At 48.9% G+C, this 8,266-nt stretch overlaps 1 protein-coding gene across 7 annotated transcripts in view; it reads left to right on the top strand.

The window, feature by feature from the left end:
• Positions 1 to 3,574: 3,574 nt before the first annotated feature.
• Gmeb1 (glucocorticoid modulatory element binding protein 1) overlaps positions 3,575 to 8,266 on the top strand; it is a 44,035-nt gene continuing 39,343 nt past the window's right edge. For 3 of the 7 annotated variants that reach the window (XM_076565304.1, XM_076565306.1, XM_076565303.1), the window contains exon 1: positions 4,290 to 5,318. The gene's annotated coding sequence lies outside the window, so the exon portion shown is untranslated. Of the gene's footprint in view, positions 3,699 to 4,289; positions 5,434 to 8,266 lie in introns of those variants that run through there. The other 4 variants (XM_076565302.1, XM_076565308.1, XM_076565309.1 and 1 more) reach the window with 4 other exon arrangements.

The following is an 8,266-nucleotide window of genomic DNA, read 5'->3' as shown; positions in this document are numbered from 1 at the left end:
CTGGGCTACTAGGCTGGGTCCAAGCATCTTTCATATTGTAAAGAGACAAGAAGGCTAGGAGTATAGACCAATGGTGAGGCACTTTCTTAGCATGCACCAGGCAAAGGATTTGATCCCAGCACTGCAAAAACCAATTCAAAACTAAACTATACTGACACCTCTTCAATGCTTAAGAAACAGCATTTAGTGGACTAAAAAGAAGTATACTTCAGAATTATATATTTATAATAAATCGTGAAGGTAAACGAGGAAAATTAATAGAAAAATGTTGGAAGGAAACACATCAGTTATAAATAGAAATACATTCTGTGTTTTTCCATCCTTTATGTGCTCTGCAGTTTTTCACAGTGAACATTTAGTTACAGGAAGAATGAGTATGTGTTGGTGGGGGAGGGGCTTTCACACCGTTTTCCTCTTAAAGCCTCAACAGTCATCTTATTACCTTGTTTTATTGTTCCCTTCCTTCCAGCAAAATACATATAAGTCCAGTTCAGGCTGTCTCTACTCAGTGTTTTCTGTCCACAATCCACTTACACCATCTAGCCTCCTTCCCGGCCTCAGAAAGGACGCTACCCCGGCAGGATCAGCTCTCACATGCCGAACCAATGGCTCTTCCTTTTCCCTTCCAGAATTCTCTGCAGTTCTGATATTGTTGGCATCTTCTCCTCCTAGGAAATTCCGGTCTGCTCCGTGGCATTCCTTTCTCCCTCTGCCCAGGGACCCAACCTTTCCTACCACTCTGGCTGGCTGAGGGTGCCTTCAGGCTCAGTGCTCTCTAAGTTTGGGCTCCTGGTTCCCACCCTATTTTTGGATGTTCGTTCTTTTCTGGGTGACCCCACCATTTTGACTTTGGTGGTCTCATCTGTAGGACAGCTCAAATACCCTACACACTAAATAAATCTTAAAAATAAACAAGTAAAAGACTTGGGGCTGGTGATGGAGCTCAGTTGGTAAAATGCTTGACTAGCATTTACAAAGCCCTGGGTTCTATCCCATTACCGCAGAAACTGGGCTTGGTGGTGTTGGGTTGTATTTGAAACACTTGGGAGGCAGAGGAAAGGAGGAACAGGTATTCAAAGTCACCTTCTACTACAAAGTGCTGATCTCCCAAACACAGACTTAACATAGTACCGAATCTTTTTATTGGGCCCCGTGACAGACTTGAGCACTGTGGGACAACCGTTTATAGGTGAAGACAGCTGGGTTAAGGGAGGTGTGACTTGACCGTGATCCAGAGCAGCTAACACCAAGCCTGGAATTCCGGTAGTCTCCCCCCTCCTCCCCCCAACCCAGTTCTACTGTTTAATTCCCGTCCTTGGGGGAAGGGGAGCTCAAATTTTTATTTCTTATTTTTCACTGTAAGTATCTATTGTGCATGTGAATGCAGTGTCATTAGAGACCACAACAGGGGTTGGGTCCCCTAGAGATAGAGTTACAGGGGATCATGAGCCAGCCCACATGAGTCCTCTGCACGTACAATATATACCCTGAATTGCTGAGCCATCTCTCCAGCCCCCAGTGATTCCTAGCCTTTCCTGCTTGCTCTCAAATAAAAACCCTGTTAAAACCCTCTCACACACTGTATTAGTCAGGTTCTCTAGAGTCACAGAACTTATGGAATAAATCTCTGTGTGTGTGTGTGTGTGTGTGTGTGTGTGTGTGTGTGTGTGTCAGAGAGAGAGGGAGAGAGAGAGAAAATTTATTGGAATATTGGAATGACTTCCAGGCTGCAGTCCAACAATGGCTAGCTGTGAATGGGAAGTCCAAGAATCTAGTAGTTTCTCCATCCCACGAGGCTGGGTGTCTCGGCTGGTCTTCTGTATGTGCTGGGATCCCGAAGAAGCAGGCTCCAATGCCAGTGAAGGAATGGATGTGCGGATAAGGCGAGGGCAAGCAGGAGAATGAATGAAGCCTTCCTTCTTCCGTTGTCCAGTAGGTATGGCCCAGGTTAAAAATGTACCTTCCCACCTCGGGATCTGGATTAAAAGCCTGTGTCGTTCTGCCTCAAGATCCTGATCAAAAGGGTCTGTTTAGCTGAGTGGTGTCACATGCCTTTGTTTGTTTGTTTGTTTGTTTGTTTTGTTGTTTTGTTTTTCAAGACGGTTTCTCTGTAGCTTTGGTGCCTGTCCTGGATGTCTCAGGATACATCTGAGTCTGTCTCCCGAGTGCTGGGATTAAAGGCCTGTGCCACCACGCATGCCTTTGACCTCAGCACTTGGCACTCAGGAGGCAGAGGCAGGAAGATCTCTGTGAGTTCGAGGCCAGCATGGTCTACAGAGCAAGCTCCAAGGCAGCCAGGGCTACACAGAGAAACCTTGTCTCAAAAAACAAAAAAGCAAAACAAAACAAAAAAATGAGTCTTCCTGTCTCAACATCCGGATCACAAATGTGCCCTCCATTTCTGGATTATAACCCATTCCAGATACAGTCAAGTTGACAATCAAGAATAGCCATCATACATATTTATATATCTTTTTAAAAATTATATTTATTTAGAGTGTGTCTGCTGCATCTCCTTCCATCATTGTGGGTTGGAGTGATGGAACTCAGGTCTCCACCAGCCTGCAAAGGATGAGCCATCTCCACCCGCCACATTTTTTCTTAAAGGAAAGAAGAGGGATACAATGTATAAGAAGCAAGACGGAGAAACAATTCAATTCTCGCTCTTCAAAAAAAAAACTGCCTGACACTGCTTCCCTCTCCCCCTAAACTGTAGAAGGAACCCAGGTTCGGCATGTATTCTACCACGGATCTGTTTCCCTCCTCACATCCCTTATCTGTTCTTTTTGCTTGCTTTTTTGAGCCAGGGTCCCTCTAGGTAGCGTTGGCTGGCTTAGAACTCACTATGTAGACTAGACTGGCCAGGAACTCTTCTTACTTCGGCCTCTGAGTTCTGGGATCAAAGGCGTGCACCACCATACCCAAATGCTTATGTTTAATATTTAAGATGAGAATGAATGGTAAAGAGTAGGGTTGCTGTGAGGATTATAAACCCAAAGCATCTTCCCCACATTGGGCTGACCACATTGTCTTAACGCTTGTCAGTTAATACTACTGGCCTCAAGAACTTTCCTAAGTACTTTTCAAGTATGATTTCACTGAACACGTGGGACATGTACCTTTTGAGAAATAAAAGGCTTAGAGTTGTCAAGACATTCTACAGTTGTACATGTTCCAAATAAGCACAAACTTGAACCCAGAACCCGCACAAGCAGGAAAGCCTGGGCCAAGAGCCATGGTTCAAACGCAGGACGGGGTTACTGATCTATGCTCGGCTACCTATTTTGATTCCACATTGGTAACCCGAAACCCCGATAAACTGTAATTGTCAATACACAGATTTGGGGAGAGAAAAACCCTAGCCCTCCACAAGAGTCAAGACGAGTTGACCTTTGCATCTAGGCCTCTTATTCAGTCCCAGGGCTCTCCCGCGATCCCTCCAACACGGCCCTTTCAACAGCCGCAGGCCTAAGCTCCCGACCCGCCCAAAGCGCTTGGCTGAGCGAAGTGTGCATCCTCCCAGCGGCCCACAATAGGGACGCGTCCCCTTTAAGGCGCCAGCTCAGCGGCAGCGGCGGCCGGAAGTGTAGGAGCCCGGCTTGGCGGCGGCGGTGGCGGCGGTAGCCGTGGCGGCTTGTGCGCATGCTCCGTCGCCCGCCCGCCCTGGCCGCTCGCCGCCCGCCCGCCCGACGGAGACGGTGAGGAGGGGGAGGGGTGGGCGCGCGGCGCGGGCGCGGCGAGGGCTGGGGGCGGAGGGGGGGGCGGGCGCGGGGGCCGCGCGGCGGCCGGCGAGGGCGGGCGGGCGGGCGCGCAGGGGGCGGGGGGCTGCTGCCTCCGCGGGCGCCTCCCCACGCCCTGTGCGTGCCGCCGCCGCCGCCGGGGAGCGAGCGGACGTCGCGGCGCCGCGGGGGGGTGGGGGGACGCTGCCGCTGGGTCCGCCCGAGCAGCCGGGCCGCCCCCAGCGTGGCCGGCAGGGCCTGGGCTCCCGGCCCCTCGAGCCGCGTGCCGGGCGGGGTGGGGGGGGGGGGAGGCTCGGCGCCCCCGGACCGAGGAGCCCGGAAGTCCCCGCGGAGGGGCCGGGGGAGCCGGGGCCCTCCCCCCCCACCCCAAAGGCTGGGGATCTGGGAGCTCGGGCCTTCCGCGGAGGAGCTGGATCAGGCCTGGGTCGCGCCCAGGGCAAGGGGGCGGCGTGCTGGGGCGGGTGTCTGTGTGTGTGCCGAGGGTGGGGAGTGAGGGGCCAGCCGGGGCCGGAGGGGAGAGGCCTGGGCCGCCGGACCTGCCGAGAAGGAGGCAGGTCCTTTCGAGGACGAGGGGAGGAAGGGGCGCCCTTCCCAAAGTGGGGCGGTGGGAAGCAGAGGGGTCCGCCCGAGGGCCGCAGAATGGAGCAGCTCCGCGGGCGCGGTGGAGAGCAGGGTGGTCGGTCCTTTGCTCCGGGAGAGGGGGAAACCTATGGTTATGAGGGGTGGTGAGAAGATAATGACGGGCCTAGCGAACCCCTGGTTTTCAGAAATGACAGAGGAATTGGCCAGGTGTCCTTTAATTGAGAGGTAAGAGGAATGAGGGCAGAATCTTACCCCAGGGTCTTGACCTAGGAATCAGAGGAAGGAAGGAGGGCTTGGCTGTCCTAGGAGCAGGGAACTCTCAAAGCGAGACTTGTCACAGTGTCAAAGAGAACCAGGAAGTGGCGGTTTCCTCCATGTCTGGAGACTTCCCATTGCCTTAGCTAGTATTAGGGAACGTTTTCATGAGGGCTTGGGCCTGCTTTTAATTTTTCAGTCTTAATAACTTGTTTTTCATCTGTGCTTGATCAGGTCCATTGATTAGCCGCGTCCCCCTGAGTGTCTTTGGGTTAGTTTGGGCCCTGTTTTTTGGTTCCTTAAACTCTTGAGAGATGACTTTAAAAATCATATCCATTGATTCCTCCAAACACCTACATAGAAGTTTCCAATCTGATTTATATAGAACTTCATTTCCTCTGGATAATTCCTGCAAAGTGGTTCTCTGTAATCCTTGGGTTCATTATATCTGAGGTTACTCTGGCTCAGCTATTAAGTTCATAACAAAGGGGTGGATTTAATGAGTTTTTTCTTAAATAATAAAGTTGCATCTTGGAGATTTTTTTTGTTTTGTTTTGAGTTTTTTGGTTTTTTTTCCGTCCAACAGTGATGGTTTACACCTTTAACCCCAGCATGAGGAGGCAGAGCAGGCGGTTATGTTCATTTTTTTTCTTTTCTTTCTTTTTTTTTTTCTTTCTAGACAGGGTTTCTCTGTGTATCTTTGGGCTACCTAGCGAGTTCCAGACAAACCAGGGCTACAAGGTGAGATGGCAAGGAAGAAAAAGCACAAAAACCTGGTGTGACCTCACCTATGATTCAAGCACCTGAGCAGCTCAGACAGGATTGCCAAAAGCTCAAGGCCAGCCTGGGCTCCATAGTGAGTTCAAAGCTAACATGGGATACAGTGAGCCCCAGTGTCAAAAAACATACACAACAGCCTGGCATTGTTAGGGAGGCTGAGGCAGGTGGATTTCTGTGAGTTTGAGGACAGCCAGGACTATATAATGAGACCGTTGGGGAAAAAAAAAAAAAAAAGCCAGGTGGTGGTGGTTCACGCCTTTAATCCCAGCACGTGGGAGGCAGAGGCAGGCAAGTCTTTGCATTTGAGGCCAGCCTGGTCTACTGAGTAAGTTCCACAGCCAGAGCTACATAGTAAGCCCCTGTCTCAAAACAAAAACAAAAAAACAAACAAACAAAAAAAAAAAAACTATGTGTGTGGCAGGATCTGTGTACCACAGTGTCCTTGTGGAGGTCAGAGGACAACACAGGATTTGAGTCTGTCCTTCCACCATGTGTACCCTGAAGATGAAACTCAGGTTTCCATGTTTGACCACAAGCGCTTTGACCTGCTGAGCCGACTCACCAGGCATCCATCCCACCAGGCACCACTCCTTTTTTTTGGGACAAAGGTTTCATAAAGTCTAGTCTCAACCTTCTTATGTAACTGAGGGAGACCTTGAACCCCTGACCCTTCTCCCCAAGTGCTGGTTTACAGACTTTCCCACTATGCCTGGCTTCATGCTCACTTTGAAATTTTTAAATTTAGTCTGTGTGCATGATGTTGGGAGGGGTGCATGTACCATGGTGTGCATGTGGATGGAGGTAGAGGACTTGATGGAATTGGGTCTCCTTTACTTTTATATGAAGGAGGCCTAGAGATGTAACTCAGGTAACCAGGCCTGCAGCGCAAGCACCTTTCAAGAGGTTTTTTTTTTTTTTTTTTGGTCTTGAAAATAACTACAGAGCGGCAGCCCATTAGCACCTGTCTAGAAACGCAGCTTTCTGTAGGCTGAACCAGGAGGATTGAAAATTCAAGTCCAGTCTTAACTATCTCTTGTCTCAAAAGAAACAAGAACCCCCAAGTAACTGAGTGTGGGATTCTTGCATTCAATTCCTGAGCTTGGGTCACCCTCTGCTACGTAGTGAGTTTGAGGCCAGCCTTGGCTGCATGAAACCCTGTCTCAAAAACCCAAAGCAAGGGCAACAAACTAGAGCAGCTCTCTTTTTGCAGGTTGAACTCACATCATGCCAGGCCTCTGCTCGGAGCTGTTGGTACTCCCCTTGCCATACTTCTTTCCACATCAGTTGACTAAGTTTTAACAAAATTTTGTCATGTTTTTGTATGTTCTCATAGAGTTACAGAGCACACACTGATTTCACAAGGGATATTGCAAGGTGTCTTCTGTGAAACACCCATGGGACCAGCTCCCTCACCTTGTCTCAGGAGTTTGTGTTGTTATAAACAAGGGGCAGTTTTCTGTGTACACAGCTTACAGAGATGACTTTGCTGTAGTCTGCTGTTTGGGGTTGGTTTGGGGTTACTCACTAGAAATGCGATATTTAAGGTAATGAGAGAGATTGAAGCTAAAGTTCATTTACTAAAGAATTATGAATCACCATGTTGGCGTGTACTCTCTTCTCTGTTACTAAAAACATGTTTTGTTTCATTTTATAAGGTTTACTTTCTTAGACGGGTGTGGTGGTACATGCATTTAATCCCAGCACTAGGGAGGCAAAGGGAGGTGGATCTCTGAGTTTGAAGCCAGCCTGGTCTACATAGCTCCAGGATAGCCAGGGCTACATAGAGACATCCTGTGTGTAGGGGATGGGGGTGATTTACTTTAGTTTACTCCAACCTGATATAGTGAATTTCAAGCTAGCCAAAGCTATATACTGAGACCCTGTCTCAAAAAAACCAAGACAAAACAAATATATATATATATAAATGACTATTAGTGTTTTGCCTACATGTATGCATATGTACCACATGTGTGCCTAGGGAGGTCAGGAGTGCATCAGACCCTCTGGGACTGAAGGTAAGGTGGTTGTGAGCCCCCATGTGGGTGCTGGGAATCCAACCTGGGTCCTCTCTAAGATCAACAAGGGCTCTTACCTGATGATACATCTCTCTAGCCCTACTTCAAACTTTCAAGAGGTTACTATTTCAGCATGCAACAAACTCAGGATTTCTTTTTGTTTTGTTTTGTTTTTTTGAGACAGGTTTTCTCTGTTGTATCTCTGCTTGTCCTGGAACTGGCTCTGTAGAGATCCGCCTGCCTCTGCCTCCTGAATGCTGGGACGAAAAGTGTGTGCCACCACCGCCTGGCAGGATTTCTTCTTAAATTGTACTGCAAAGCTGGGCACAGTGGCATACATTTGTAATAACATCTGAGAAGTGAAGGCAGGAGGATCAGGAGTTCAAGATCATCCTTAAGCCTGGAAGAAGTGGCGCATGCCTTTAAACCCAGAAGGCAGAGGCAGGCAGATCTCGAATTCGAGGCCAACCTGGTTTACAAATCCAGTTCCAGGATAGCCAGGGCTACACAGAGAAGCCCTGTCTCAATAAACAAACAAAAAGATCATCCTTAATGACATAGTGATTTTCAAGGCCACCCCAAGTAACTCCCAAAATTAGTAACGTATAATTCCAACTACTCTGGAGGCTGTGGCAGGAGGCTCTCTTTGACCCAGGAGTTGGTGACCAGCCTGGTCAACACAGCAGAACCACACCTGTGGGAACAAAACAGCCTGAACTTGAAGCTATGCAGAAGAGCCTTCACCTCAATCCTCAACAGTCCCCCTCCCCACAGCCAAAAAAAAAAAAAAAAGAAAGAAAGAAAGAAAGGAAGAAAGAAACGCATGATGGGAAACTAGAGCATAAGCTGAAACCTAGTGATGGAAGCCACCGGAAGACCTTTCCAAAGAAAGAT

Source organism: Peromyscus maniculatus, chromosome 2 (genome assembly GCF_049852395.1).
Source record: "Peromyscus maniculatus bairdii isolate BWxNUB_F1_BW_parent chromosome 2, HU_Pman_BW_mat_3.1, whole genome shotgun sequence".
NCBI lineage: Eukaryota > Metazoa > Chordata > Mammalia > Rodentia > Cricetidae > Peromyscus > Peromyscus maniculatus.
The sequence above is the reverse complement of the archived record's forward strand: the minus strand, read 5'-3'. Positions and strand labels throughout refer to the sequence as shown.